Genomic DNA, 16050 nt, shown 5'->3' with positions numbered 1-16050 from the left:
CCGACCACCCATGTTACACTTTTAAATGTCCTGTCACTCAGTCTCTTCTAAATAATTCCAATGCCTGAAGAAACCTTAAAAATTGTATCGTGCAACATCAATGGGAAAGTTCTACCGAAACATCACCTACTGTCTGAACTTTGCTTGCGGTTTGACGTGGTGGGTCTTCAAGAACATTTCTTGTGAAGCGATAGTCGTCAACTGTTGGAGTTCACGTCTTCTCATAATCTCTTTTTCCACCATGCTAAGTCCACTCGCGGTAGGCCTTCAGGTGGTTTGGCCCTGATGATACGGAAAGAGCTACTTGGTAACCTAGTTGCTAAGTCTGACAGTTTCCTTGCAGTTGAAGTTTCGAATGTGGTCATATTCGTTGTTTATTTTCCTACTAATTACCATAATGATATGTCTGAGAGGAAGTTCTCTCTCACATGTACTTCTATTGCCAAGCTAGTATCAAAATATGAAGATGAAGGCCTAAGTTGTCTCCTGTTTGGTGACTTTAACTGTGAACCGTCTGAGCCTGAAAACAATAGATCTCAGATCTTGCTCCATGCTTGTCCAAGTATCACCTATGTTGGAAATGATCGTTATTTTACGTACATAAATCAATCCAGAGACGCCATTGGGGGGGGGGGGGGGGGCAGGGGGGGGCAAATGCCCTCCCCAGATTTACCAGGGAGCCCAAGCTTCCACCACAAAGGGCCCTTTGTCAGCCATAATAATTCATTATGTCCAACATAATCCATTCTGTCCAATTGATTTGAAATTACTGCACGCCTATTAACCAAAGAGCGTAATTACTTAACGACCCTTGGGGTAATTATGCTATTTGCTATTAATCACTGTAAACTTTAAAAGTAGGTAAGATACATAATAAAATTCTCGAGTTCTGTCAAATGCCCATTTCCTAGATGATTACTTGACATGAAATGAGTCGGAGAGGGGGGGGGCAAGATGGAGTTCATGCCCACCCCAAGATTCGGTCCAAATGGCGCCTCTACATCAATCTGGCTCCGCGTCTAAGTTGGACTATTTCTATTGTTCTTCTATGATTAAACCTACCTCTACTACTACGTTTCTTCTTGATTACTCCATATCCGACCACATGCCAATCTGTAATTATTTTCAAATAAAGCCCTTGCCCCAAACTTCACCCACAAATTTTCCACCTAAATGGTTGTTCAGCCTCAACTGGGAAGCTGCTAACATCGATTCCTACCAGAGTTCATGTGACTACGTGCTGTCGAAGATCTGAACTCCTTTCGCACTTCTCTGTTGTCTGAACATGACAGTAGACTCAGAAAAAAACATCCTACTAAACATCTACTGTTCTGAGATAACGCATGCTATCCATACAGCTGAGAAAACTGCAGTTTCGGTCCGCAAAATTCGCCACGGCACGGAAGTGCGTAACTGGCGGAATAATCCTAATCTCCTGGCCGCATGTGATTCAGCAAAATTCTGGCTACAATTATGGGCAGATTGTGGGAAGCCACGCTCCAGAGTAGTCAACGCTCTTCGTATTTACACGAAACGTAAATTTTTCAAAGCCATCACATAGCATAAGGCTAATGAAATTGCCCGTACCAGCGAGATTGTCGATAATTTGCCTCCTGCTTTATGGCATCTTCGAGCTAAGAACAAATCTTCCAATGGCCCGCCCTGCATGCCAGAAAAAGACTGGTGCGACTACTTCAGAGACCAATTTTCAGCCCCTAATTCCTATCTAGGCAATACCTTTTGCCAGGCCCTCGATAAGGAGCTTCAGTTTTCAGTTAAGGATATTGGTGTCCTGGTCACTCCGTCCTTGATGCGTTCCAAAATTGATAAGTTAAAAAAAAAGAAATCTAAGGGCATTGATGGTATATCTGGTACTCATTTAAGCTTTACCAGCAATCTTCTCCTAGAGAACCTTTCTCTGCTATTTCAAATGATTTTCGTTACTGGCATCGTTCCAGACAGCTTTGGTGTTGGATTGGTCCATCCTATTCTCAAAATCGGTAAACCAGCTGACCAGTGCGCTTCATATCGACTGATCACCGTTTCAACTACTTTTTGTAAGCTATTTAAATCCCTTATTTTTGATGAAATTGCACTTCGATGCACTACTCCGGACGATCAGTTCGGGTTCAAAAACCACTCAGGACGGGAACACGTTCACAGCGTTCTTGCAAATCTTCTTATTGATGCAGATAAAAATGGTGATCTCCTCGTCTTTGGAGCACTTGATGTTAGTAGAGCCTTCGATACTTGCATCCATGGCCATATCCTGCTCAAAGCCCTTTAGCGAGATGTTTCCTCTTGCATCCTTTCCCCTGTTTACAGTATGTACAACAAGCTCTCGGCTGTCATCCTGATCCCCTCTCCGTCCGGCATTTATCCTTCTAAAGAAATGCTGAGTGTCAAGAAAGGCGTATGTCAAGTTGGCAAAACTTCTCCATCACTGTTTAATAACGCTATTATCGAAGCACAGCAAGTAATAAAGCCGTCGTGCTTTCTTCGTGGGATTAATCTTTCGCTGCTAAACTTTGCTGATGACATTCTTCATGTTTCTCGTTCGATATCTTTATTTCAACAAAATTACGACTCACTTCCAGCGGCAAACAAGCAGATCGGACTTTCCTTCAACGAATCTAAAACAGAACTTCTTTTTTTCAATGGTTCAAAAAATGAGCTTTCAATTAACCTCTCCGTTTAAATTGGCGACACTCTGATTAAGCCTTCTCAGTCCCTTACGTATCTTGGCCTTCCTATTTCTTCTACATTGAAGGACACACGCTCAGCACTGACAAACCACCTCTGTTCCCGTCTACGAGGGTCTTACGGATTACTTGTTGCCAATAACTATCGTTTCAACCGTCCTCTCCTTGCCCAGCTATACAATGCTTTTACTACCCCCCATCTGCTTGCTCTGGTTCTCTTCTGGAAAATATTCACAGCTACCGAAAAGAAAGCCATTTGCATCGCATTTTACAGATATGCTAAGTTTCTCCTGCGTCTCCCTTTGTGGCACAGCAATGGCGACATCTCCAGGAAATATAAGGTCACCAACCCTTCCATGGCCATAGAGAGAAGAATCTCCAAATTCAGTACCAATGTTTTAAGAGCCAACCACCCCTGGACTAGTGTTATTTTATAATATTTGTAGTGGAAGTGTATTTAAATTTTTGTGCTTTTCTTTCTTTTTCTTTTATATACTCCGTCTTTTCCGTTTTTGACGGGTAATAAATTAATAATAATAATAATTACATAGGTACACTGCCATTTTCTAACGTTACAGCAGAACGCTTGTTCAGTACCCTCAAAGATTTGAAAACAGATAAACAAAATTGTGTGGCGATAATATCGGTTGCGTGTAATGGGGCTAAGACTAAAACGGGAATGAAGAGACTCAATCTCCTCTTCTCTTGTCCTTGACCTTGAAATGACGAAGCTTCTGTCAAATGTTAAGGCTTCTGCAACTGCTGAAGAAGCAGCTACGCTTATTTCTGGTTCTGTGGCTCCCTAGGTCGTAGGTAGTGTGCTTAGTTTAACTGATATTGAGCTTCTTTGTGGCAACTTTCAATTACATATTTTTTTTGTATAATTGAATATAATTGAAACTTGAAGGCTTTATTTTTTCCTGCACAGTATAGTACAAACAAGGTTTGTTGCAAATACATGTTAGATCATTCGAAAATTCTTTTGGCTTTCCCATCTCAAAATACTGCCTTTTTGGTGCAGAAGAAATTGAAAAAGCTGATTTCCACTCTAGGATTTAAGCAGGCCTAAGTGTTTGAAGCTAGGTAGAACTGCCGGACTGAAAAGGCTTTTGAAACACCAGTCAAGAAAATAAAACCTGTATATATTTTCAACCAATCAGAGAAAAAACGGATTGGCCAGGATTCCTAAACAAAATTCTTTTTATTTATTTTAAGTTTATCTCTGTAAACCGAATCTTACGCATGAAGACCTTTATGGTATTTGTCCGGGATAAATTTTTAACGGTATTGAATTGTCTAGAGCTCTAGACGATTTTTCCGGGGAGAGGAATAATTTTTCCGTGGAGATTTCTAAAAAAAAATGTTTGAAATAAAATAAAAGATTTTCTCCGTCTGAAAGTACACCCAAGGAGCAACATTAAAATGAACAAAAAATAATATATATATGAAGGGAATAGCCCCCTTTTTTTACGCTTAAGTTCAGATTTAGTCCCTATTCTGTAAGAACAACTTCCAAAACAATTGAAAAATGTGAAGCTTAAGTACTAAAAAACTTCAGCATAAATAAATGGCCGTTTAGAAGGGGACAGTCCTCTTACTATGTAATCGTTTCTATTCGTTTTCAGTTTTAATTATGTTCCTTGCTTTCAGGTGATTTTTTAAAATTAAATTTCTGGTATAAGTTCATGTTTGCTTGCCGAAGAATTTTCGTTAATTTCAAGAAATCATTGCACATGTTATTGCTTTGTATGAGATTATTGCCTTTCTATAGGCTACTTTATTTTCGTCGTCTTTCTGAAAATAAATGACATGAAAATCTCGTTTTCGTGCTACGGGAATAAAGCAGCAAAGATAATATAGAACCTAAAGCAACAAAGTTGCTTTATACAGTTGCAGCAAAGATAATATAGAACCTAAAGCAACAAAGTTCCAGAGTGTCATTCAGCCTATTATTTTTTAATTTATTTAAAATAGTTCTGAGGTTTTGTCTGCAATACCAGCAAAAATCGTTTTTAGCTATCGGTTCCAATCCTGTACTCTAGAACCTACTCTGTTAAAAACTTGATTTAGTACGCGGATCCAGTCCTACTTGAGCCTGAAAACGAAGCTATAACCAATTTTGGCTCCCAAATTTTGTAACAAAATTACATTTTGAACTTGCCCCCGAAAATTCCCCGAATCTTGAAGACTTGTCCCCGAAAACTCCCCGAATTTTTTAAACTTGTCCCCGAATTTTGAGATTCGAGAGTGGAAGCCCTGATTATATGAAGAGGAAGAAAAGCATTTGTAGTATTGGTAAACAATTATTGAAGAGCTCCCATATCGGATCTGGCTAACACCGGAGCCTCTAAATGGGAGCACGCAAAGAGCTCAAATATCTCATCAGAAGGAATTATGTTAGAATGATTGGAACAATAATTCAAAAAGATTGGAAGTCGTTGCCAGATCGGACGGAGAAGATTATGCTTCTTTGAGCCCAAAATCATGCTTTTTTGGACAGATTTATGCTACACTTCTATATTCTTCCAGGTTTCACGAAAAAGTTGATCAGTTAAGACAATTGGAATTGTGTCTTATCTTAATAAAGGTTCTGAATAGAATATAATCTGATAATAATAGCCTAATAATTTATTTTTAACCCGCTAAGGGAACAAAAGCGGGGTATAAACAAAGGAGGCAAAGAAAAAGGTAAAATAGCATAGAAAATAAGTAAAAAGTTTTTTTTATGTCCACATTTTTTGTCTTTTTGCAAGTCGTCTTTCTTCTCGAAGTGGTTGGCGGCATTTGAAAAACATAGTTTCTTTACATCATCAAAATTTTACTACAGATACATAAAAAAAAGAAGTAAAAAATGTGGTTTATATTCAATGATCTTCTTCATCTTTGCTTTTGGATTCGACCTCTTTACCAGGGGGTGGGGTGGCTACGTAGAGGTTCTCGGAATTGTGGAGCTTGATCTGATTGTCTGTAGGGACATATTTGTAGCAAACTTTATTTTCGTTCTTAGTCGCGATTTTGTGACCAGCACGGGTTCAATACTTTCTTTCTTCTACCTTTTCCACTTTTTTGTCTTGACATCACTGGAAAAAATTCTTTCTGAGTCTGCATTCGAATGCGGTAGGGAGAGAACCCTCTCAGCAAGTTCTGCCAGATTGGGAAAAACTCTTTCGTCAGTAAAGTTTCGCATTTCGCGTATTTTTTCTCCACATCAAGTCTTTAGTAATTTTGTTCATATCTATCTTTTCGGAGTCACTAAAAGAATATGGCAGCTTGCGCCACTGGGAGTCAATTTCTGTGAGTTTTGGCGTGAGACTTGGAAATCGGTTCACTACAACACCTAGTGACTTAGTGATTTCCAAAATTTCATCAAACAATCATCTTCACCAATCCAATGCATCCGATCACCACATGTCTTTAAATTCAAATATCTTGCGTGTGCTTTTCTTTGCCATAGACCATAGACCACAGGATCAGAACAAAAAAATACCAGATGTATCGTAGTCTGTCGCTGTGCCGAAAATTTTACTTTAGTTGGGTCGAAAAATTCGATAAACCATATTTGGTGTTCGTTTTATTGATGTGACGTTATGAGTTGTTCTACATCGTCTTAGATTATGCTACAATTATGTTATCTTAAGGAGGATTATGATTGAATGCTTTTGGTTCCTAATTATGCTACGTTCCGCATAATTTTGCTACATCTGGCAACACTGGTCATTGCTAAAGACCTGCAAGTTAACAAATATAACGAGCCCGAGAAAATTTGCCTTATTTTAGAAAATAGGGGGAAACAACCCCTAAAAGAAGCAAATGTGAAAGCATAAAGTGGGCTCATGGTCTTTCAATCATGGGAGCACAGAAATAGCTCAAAAATTTCAACAGAAGGAATTTTGTTAGAATAGTTGAAACAATAATTCAAAAAATATGGAAGTCATTGCTAAAGGCCTGCGAGCCATATAAATATAGAATTCATTTAAGAAACAAAACCCACGCAGGTTTGCTACCTTGGATGATTTTTTTCGTTTGGATTAGTGATTTTACTATATTTAAGTTCAAAGACAGTGAGGCAAATTCTGACAAAAAATACTATTCACAAGATTTGATTGTCAATGGATAGTGAAGTTACTGCATATCAAAACAGCCGATAAGGGCGGCTGACTTAAACCGTGCTACCTATATTAATAAGGAAGGAAATTCAAAGACAATATATTAAAGAGTAGTTGTAGGATCTACGACACTCGGCTCGATTTTATGTTTGTTGCTGGTTCAGAAAATATATCTATTCTATTTTCATATCCTAAGTATAAACATAGTTCTAGTTTTCAACTACTATAATAAGCGGATATGGGATTAACTCTGGATGAGATTAAATAGAAAAACAAGTTTTTATGGCACTTGGTATTAACCAAGTGACATATAGGCTAGCAATCGCAAATTCTGTCGGTCTGTCTGTCGGTCCCGGTTTTGCTACCTTAGGCACTTCCAGGTAAGCTAGGACGATGAAATTTGGCAGCCGTATCAGGGACCAGACCAGATTTAATTAGAAATAGTCGTTTTTCCGATTTGACCATCTGGGAAGAGTCGGGGGCCAGTTAATTCGGAAAAAAAACAGAAAAAATGAAGTATTTTTTCCTTACGAACGGTTGATCAGATCTTAATGAAATTAGATGTTTGGAAGGATATCGCGCCTCAGAGCTGTTATTTTAAATCCCGACCTGATCTGGTGACATTAGGGGGGGATTTGGGAGGACGAAACCTAAAATCTTGGAAAACACTTAGAGTGGAGGGATCGGGATGAAACTTGGTGGGAAAAATAAGCACAAGTCCTAGATACATGATTGACATAACTGGAACGGATCCGCTCTCTTTGAGATAGTATGGGGGGGGGGGTTTAATTCTGAAAAATTAGAAAAAATGAGGCATTTTCAACTTACGAACGGGTGATCGGATCTCAATGAAATTTGATATTTAGAAGTATATCGTGTCTCAGAGCTCTCTTTTTGAATCTCGACCGGATCTGGTCACATTGGGGGGGGGGGAGTCGGGAGGGGGAGACAGATCTTGGAAAACATTTAGAGGGGAGGGATCGGGATGAAACTTGGTGGGAAAAATACTCACAAGTCCTAGATAATGATTGACATAATCGGAACGGATACGCTCTCTTTGGGGTAGTTGGGAGGGGGGGGGGTAATTCTGAAAAATTTGAAAAAATGAGTTTTTTTTTAACTTACGAACGGGTGATCGGATCTCAATGAACTTTGATATTTAGAAGAATATTGTGTCTCAGAGCTCATATTTTAAATCCCGACCGGATCTGGTGACATTGGGGGGGGGGAGTTGGGAGGGGGACACCTAAAATCTTGGAAAACACTTAGAGTGGAGGGATCGGAATGAAACTTGGTGGGAAAAATAAGCACAAGTCCTAGATACATGATTGACACAACCGGAACGGATCTGCTCTCTTTGGGGTAGTTGGGGGGGGGGCTAATTCTGAAAAAAATAGAAAAAATGAGGTACTTCTAACTTTCAAACGGGTGATCAGATCTTAATGAAATTTGATATTTGCAAGGATATCGTATCTTAAAGCTCTTATTTTAAATCCCGACAGGATCTGGGGACATTGGGGGGAGTTTTGGGTGGAGGAACCTAAAATCATGGAAAACGCTGAGATTGGGGGGATCGGGATGAAACTTGGTGGGAAAAATAAGCAGAAGTCTTAGTTACGTGATTTAAATAATCGGAACAGATCCGCTCTATTGGGGGGGGGGGGGGTCAATTATAAAAAATTAGAAAAAATGACGCATTTTTAACTTACGAAGGAGTGATCAGGTCTTCATGAAACTTCATATTTAGAAGGACCTCGTAACTCAGATCTCTTATTTTAAATCTCAACCGGATCCAGCGTCATTGGGGGGGCAGTTGGGGGGGGGGTAATTTTGAAAATTGAGGTATTTGCAACTTACGATAGGGTGACCAGATCTTAATGAAATTTAATATTTAGAAAGATCTTGTGCTTTAAAGCTCTAATTTTAAATTGCGACCAGATCCTGTGACATTGGGGGGAGTTGGAGCGGGAAACCGGAATTCTTGGGAAACGTGAAAATTGGGGTATTTTTATCTTACGAATAGGTGATCGGATCTTAATGAAATTTGATATTTAGAAGGAATTGATGTCTCAGAGCTGTTATTTCAAATCCCGACCAGATCTTTTGATATTGGGAGGAGTTGGGGGGGGAATCTTGGAAAAACACTTGGAGTGGAGGAATCGGGATGAAGCTTGATGGATAGAATAAGCAAATGTCTTTGATACAGGATTGACGTAACTGGAACGGATCCGCTCTCTTTGGGGGAGTTGGGGCGAGGGGTTCAGTGATTTGGCGAGTTTGGTACTTCTGGACGTGCTAGGACGATGAAAATTGGTAGGCGTGTCAGTTGGCTCTTAGCTCTCCTTGCCTCGTCACAAGTGCCATATGAGCTCTTAGCTCTTGTTTTTTAAACCGAAAGTAAGGTGCGACATTAAAACTTAAAACGAACGGAAATTATTCCGTATTTGAAAGAGGCTGTCCCCTCCTCAATGTCCTGCTCTTTACGCTAAAGGGTTTAATTGTTTTAAGAATTAGAGTAGTTAGAAAGAGTCAAATTTTAGCTTAAAGAGCGGGGCATTGAGGAGGTGACAGCCACTTTCATATTCGGAATACTTTCTGTCCGTTTTACGTTTTAATGTCGCACTTTTCTTTCAGTTTAAAAAAAATAGTTTTTTTTTTATTTAATATCATCCAGAGTATATCCCACCTCTGCTTATTATAGTAGTTGAAGACTAGAAATATGTTGATACTTAGGATGTGAATTAGGCTAAACAGAAAAAATATATTTTATGAACCTGCAACAAACATAAAATCAAGTCGAGTTTCCTACATCCTACGACTTCTCTCTATTACATTGTCTACCTGACAATCAAGCCTGTTGAATAGCATTTTTCATCAGAATTTGCCTCACTGTATTTTGAACTTAAATATAGTAAAATAACCAAACCAAACAAAAAAAATCACCAAAGGTGGCATAACAAAGAAACATCTTTGATGTTTCTTCTGGCAAAAAATACAAAATTCAACATTTTTGCGGATAGGAGCTTGAAACCTCTGCAGTAGGGTTCTCTGATATGCTGAATCTGATGATGAGATTTTCACTAAGATTCTTAGGGTGTGTTTACCCGTTTTTGAAAAATAATACAAATTTTTTCAGGACCTTAACTTTTGATAGGTATATTTTCTTTTGTTTCTAGCCAAAATTACTTGAGCACACTGGCTACCTACGCTATAGAGAAGCGCAAAAATAACAAATTAGGGAGATACAATTCCACTTTGAACGAATATATCCAAACATTATATTTTTATAGCCCAGCGTTGCATCAAAAAGAAAAACAAATACAATGTTAAGGAACATGAGCCCAAAGTAATAAAATCATCCTTGAAGTACAAGTCGAAAAGTTAGTTTTCTGTATTTCTTTTCCCGCATTGAGTTCGAGCATTGTCGTCAGAGAGATTTAGTACTTTCAAATTCTCCTACCCCTTCCCCTATAAAGGTGAAAAAATACTTAAACATATCTATTTTTCACTGCATGTGAATAAAAAGAGATGAGTGGGGATTCCCGCCTGAAATTGGCCGAAAGAAAGGAGTAACCACTGGAAAAATTTAAATCGACAAAGGGGGTACTTTCCCGGTCCTCTGGGAAACGTGTTCTGATACCCCCACCACTACTACACTGAGGATCAGAACTAAGTGCAAGTTTTTTTTTAAGTTTAATTTGTCTATTATACCCCCATCCCCCCCATCTCGAATAAAACTCCATGCTACAGACCTCATTTTAGATCAGACAATTTAAATGCTATTTCTTTCTATTTTCTTTTGAAAATATTGCCATTTCATTAATCCGTTTTCTTTACAGAAATCCAAGTCCATAGTTTAAAATGGACAATCAATGAGTATAGTCCTAACATTTGGAAACGACAAATAATTACCAAACATGAAATCAATAAAAAACGAAGGAACACCACTGCATTCTCCTGGACCAGGAAATTCCAGTTTGAGGAATAGCTTTAACGCACAACTAGCTTCGATAGGAAGATTTTCAAAAAGAAAACAATTAAATATTTTCGTCTGGGATGTCAGTAATATTATAAAAATACTGTTAACATAACTATTAATTTTAAAGTAGTAAACTTTCAAATAAGAGTCATTAAATTTATGCAATAATTAAACAATGGTACCTTCGTATTCCCAAACTTTCCGAAAATGTAGCTATATTAAACATAGACATTGAGATTTATTCAATTTACGCCTTAAAACTGCTATTGAATTTGGGAACAGTTTCTTATTTCTGTATTAGAAACTAAGCTAGGGGTTATCCACTCTACGTTATTAGTGTTTACAACTTTCCATCTCTCGTCTCACATCTATGATTTCCAATACTGTATTCAGTTATAGGACTACAACCCTAGTACATTTAAAGCAATTAGAGCTAAGGGTAGGAGAGCTTCCCATTGGATTTCCTGAAAAAAAAAATCGATGAGGGGCTCCCTGGTATCCAGTGACGTCGTTTAGAGGAGGGTAAGCATTATTTAGCCCAAACCCATTGACTCTCTGAATATAGGCCCCTCTTGCCCCTCCCCCAAATAAAAATGCTGAAGCTACGCCCCTGCGGGTATCACAAGGGGTCTAGTGGCTTACGCCTCAAACCGTAAGATCTCTATGCTTCTTCTTGAAAAGATAGTCCTATCAACCCTTACTCAAGAAAATCCTATCAATCCTTAATTGAATCAGTTCGAGCTCTTTCAAGAATATCTAAAATTCGTGTTTTGTAACCGCAAACACACGGGTTGTTTAATAAGAGTAATAAGCTTTCTCGAATGTGCTAAAAAAAACTTTAGCGTAAGGACATTCTGTGTGTTTGTGTGTGTGTTTTTTTCTCTCTCTCTTTCTCTCCCTCTGTCTTTCTATTTTTGTGATGGTGTGTCTATCCGTTCCTCCTTCAGAACTAAGTACCCTATGTAATTATCTAACGGTTCAATGAGAGCTGGGATATTTTGAAATTAAACTGCAAACTTTTGAATCATCTCCCTTCCTCAGTACAAAACAATCAGAAATCCCTATCGTAGAAGCTAAGTGCCTTTTTAAGTTTAGAAAGTTGTCCATTGCTTAAAAATAGTAACTGTTATATACTATTATATATATATATATATATATATATATATATATATATATATATATATATATATATATATATATAAATGCATATGTATATATACATATATATATATGCATATATATATATATATATATATATATATATATATATATATATATATATATATATACATATATATATATATATATATATATATATTATATATATATATATATATATATATATATATATATATGCATGGATTTGTGTGGATTATATTTTGTATGGATTTGAGTTAGTTTTGTTTTTATTTCTTGAGCAGTGATTTGTCCTTTACTTTTTAGCATAAATAAATTACGTGGCTATGCTGCAAGAATAAAATCCAGAAGTAGTTACTCAATTCTTCAGTGAAAGATTCAAATATATATATATATATATATATATATATATATTATATATATATATATATATATATATATATATATATATATATATTGACTAATGACTCATTAATCAGCCTGTTAGAATACCATACTTCAGACTCCCCAAATTTATCAATGAAGATAAAACTTTGAGGTGGTAAATCACAGGGATTTTGTTTCATATTTGCACTTAGGCTCCTGCTAATGAAACAAGGGCCAGTCCTGACCACCCCAATTCCTTGTACCAAAATATGTTATATATATATATATATATATATATATATATATATATATATATATATATATATATATATATTATATATTTATATATATATATATATATATATATATATATATATATATATATATATATATATATATATATATATATATATATATATATAAAGACCAATGAATCATTAGTAACCCTGTTAGAATGTCATACTTCAGACTCCCCAAATGTATCAACGAAGATAAATCTTTGAGGTGGTAAATCACAGGGATTTTGTTTTATATTTGCACTTAGGCTCCAGGCTTTTTCTTCCTCACAGACCATTTTCTTGGTCTCCCTTCACATGGAGAATTGCCTGTAGATTCTCTTTTCCCTTCACACAGAGCATTGTCTCTTGAGCTTTGAGTTACCCTGTTCTCATGGATTTCAATAGCATGAAAGCAACCTTTGAGCTGTTTCTCAATGATCTTAAACTTTGGGCTAAATTCTACTATGATCGCATCATGTATTTCTGAAACCATGGTCTTTGTCGGAACTTGGCAGTACTAGCCGCTGGAGTTGATCCGGTCGATTTCAGTTTTTCGGCTATTTTCTGTTCAATTGTCTCTGATAAAGTTTTCTTTGTAGCGAGCAAGTCCTGTTCGGTAACATTAACAAGATTTGGCAATTCTGCTGCACAATCAGCGGCAGTATTTGAACCCTTCAGATACTGTTTATAAACATCCGGATAATCACGTAATTCATCAAATGCAGCATCTACTCCTCTCGTTTTCTTGGCTGAAGCTTCTGTTACATTATCTTTATAACTGACAAGCTGCTCAGAAGTAACTAATTGGCGATCATGTTTTTCTTCCGTAGCAGAAAACGTGATACTTTTTGGCCCTTTCGAAGCGGAGAAAGACTCCAGAATCCGAACTGGCCATAATGGGTAGCCTGCAAATCTAGCTAGAAAGAGATTCCCTGGTTTGGCGTTGACCGGAACATTTGGACTCATTTTGAAACTGGGATGAATAACCACTGAATAAACTACAAAAATATAAGATGAAGAGAAGAAAAAAACTTAGCTTTAAGTGAGGGCCGAGCCTCACTAGTGCATCCGAGTGGATATCAATCCAACCTTTGTGAGGTCAGCCCCCCTTCAAATCTGCACGGCACTCAACAGTGTACTTCACGCGCAGTTCCAAATCAAATAGTCCAAGAAAGATAAATCTTTGTCACCAACGAAAACTTCGCCAAAAGCCGCATAGGTTAAATCTTCTCACAAATCAAGAAGGTCGTTACAAGCATTGACATCCGTTCGCATTGATTGCAAGAAATTAATAACTCTAATTAACATTAGACAAAGACTTACGCCCAAGGGGGCGACCCCCAGCTTTAAACAGGGCCAGATATTATCCAAATTAGGTATACAGCACGCTAATCCAAACTATCTTCTGCATCCGGCATGACACGAACAAATTATAACACTGGTTAAACGAATTTAGGTGTCCTCACTATGAATGGTGGAAGTCAGCTTTTGTGTCCATACTTGAAGCAAATTTAATAATGTCTTAATATAGCTTGCATTGTTACCATGTAGCAGATATGGAAACCAGGGGCTATAATTAAGGGAAGGAAATTTTCTCTGCAAGATGTTTTTCCTGCATTCCCCCTCTTACATTCAAAAAAATCTTTTTCTGGTATAATCATTGGAAAAGGGCTTGATTTTGCTTTGTATTTTTGTTAAAGAATTTGAAAAGACACCAAGATTCCCCTCCGTGGACCCTGAAGAATACTCTTTCGCCCCCTCCACCTTGGGCTGTATCTAGAAATCATTTTTGATGGAGGGATAAGAAAAAATCAAAACCCATCCAAAACTTGTTTAAATGCTTTGTGGTACGTTTTAACGAGTCGGACAAAAAAAAAAATCGGGGATTAGCTCCCTAGATCCGGGCTTGTCCCCTAGTTTCCATGAAATGACGCTGTTGATCAATACCAGTGGTGTCAACTGGTGGATTGTCAATTTTTATTGTAAATGCAGGTGTTTTTTTTTGTTATTTTTGTAAAAGAAAGTGAAAACCCAAGAGAATTGTCCTCTCCCCCACCCCCTTAATTGCCGTGAATTAACATCGTTCGTCAATGCTGGTTCCGACCCGCTTTCTCTGTCCCCCACCTCCTTAATTGCCTTGAATTAACGTCATTCGTCAATTCTGGTTCCGATCATTGTCAGCTAAAGGGCCAAGAGAATATATCTCTGATTTAAGGTGATATCTTTTCTGATCTTAGCTTCTTGAGTGAAAATTTTGTCCAAGTCTTGATTGAAAAATTTTCCGTTTACCGTTAATATATTGAGAGAAACTTTGATATTATGGGAAATGTTTCATACTGTTTATAAAATCTAAGGACCGTTATTTGAGGGTTGCAACTGAAACTAATTTAGCGACAAACTTTGTTAGCTTACTCGCATCCTTATAATGTCTTTGACCATTCTTGTTGAATTATCGCTTTTCGGCCTTTTGGCTAAAATCAAATTGTAGCATCTGCTCTTATAGATTAATACTTGATACGGCCCTTACACGGGGCCCAGAATACCAAACTGATTTTGAAAACCGGAGGGATGTCGGGGCTTGTCCGCTCCCTTCACGCGCTGACTTGGTATTGCCGTGCCTCAGGGATCGACCCACCCCTTTCGAGGGGAAAGCAAAGTCCATGAACTCTAATCAATTATACGTTATTCAAATTTAAAAGAGATTCTGCCTGTAGTTACTTAGTCCTTGGATATATTGGAAATCATTTTTTTTCCACATGCAAAAAAAGAAGAAACTCAATGTTTCTCAAATGTTTTTCAATGTACATAATTTACAAAAATTAATGGTGAAAAAGTCAACGAGTAGTCGCCATAATTAATTTAAGGCACCCAAGCTGCATCCAAGGCCCGTGGATCTTTATTGAAAATAGTTCGTAAATATAAAGTGCTGAAATTTAAATTGAACCAATATTCGATTATAATTACTGAAGTGATTTTTTTTTTGCCTCAGACAGCTTGGTTCTGCGGTGAGTTGTTGATAGTAGTAATGACTAAAGCCCCCTATAGTTGTAAGAAGAGAAAATAATTGGCATAGTCAGTAGAACGGTCACTGGGTTCTCAGAAATCAATAGTTTCGACTTTTCAGTCAAATTGATAACAGAGTGAGAAACCCCTGATTTCCTTTTCACAATACAATTTTTCACTATACAATTTGAGGCTGTTAAGACTAAGTGAATTTGATCATTGGACACTATTAAAAAATTTCATCGTCCTAGCTTACCTGGAAGGGCCTAAAGTAGTAAAACCGGGACCGACAGACAGACCGACAGACAGACAGACCGACAGAATTGGCGATTTCTATATGTCACTTGGTTAATACCAAGTGCTGTAAAAAAAACCCATGAGGATTTACTAGGATTTATTTTTATATACCCAAGTCGGAAGTTAAGCGTACACTTTATAGAAAATGGTTCTAAATTTTTCTCCAGAATATTTCTTAAATA

The 16050-nt window shown here is 37.4% G+C and overlaps 1 non-coding gene across 1 annotated transcript; it reads left to right on the top strand.

Annotated features, from left to right (window-relative positions):
• Positions 1-15019: 15019 nt before the first annotated feature.
• LOC136040437 (U2 spliceosomal RNA) lies at positions 15020-15208 on the top strand. Its single transcript, XR_010620727.1, has one exon. It is a non-coding gene; the product is annotated as a U2 spliceosomal RNA (small nuclear RNA).
• The last annotated feature ends 842 nt before the right edge of the window (positions 15209-16050 follow it).

The sequence above is a fragment of the Artemia franciscana genome, chromosome 20 (genome assembly GCF_032884065.1).
Source record: "Artemia franciscana chromosome 20, ASM3288406v1, whole genome shotgun sequence".
Lineage (NCBI taxonomy): Eukaryota > Metazoa > Arthropoda > Branchiopoda > Anostraca > Artemiidae > Artemia > Artemia franciscana.
Note: the sequence above shows the minus strand (reverse complement) of the source record. Positions and strands in the feature narration are given on the sequence as shown.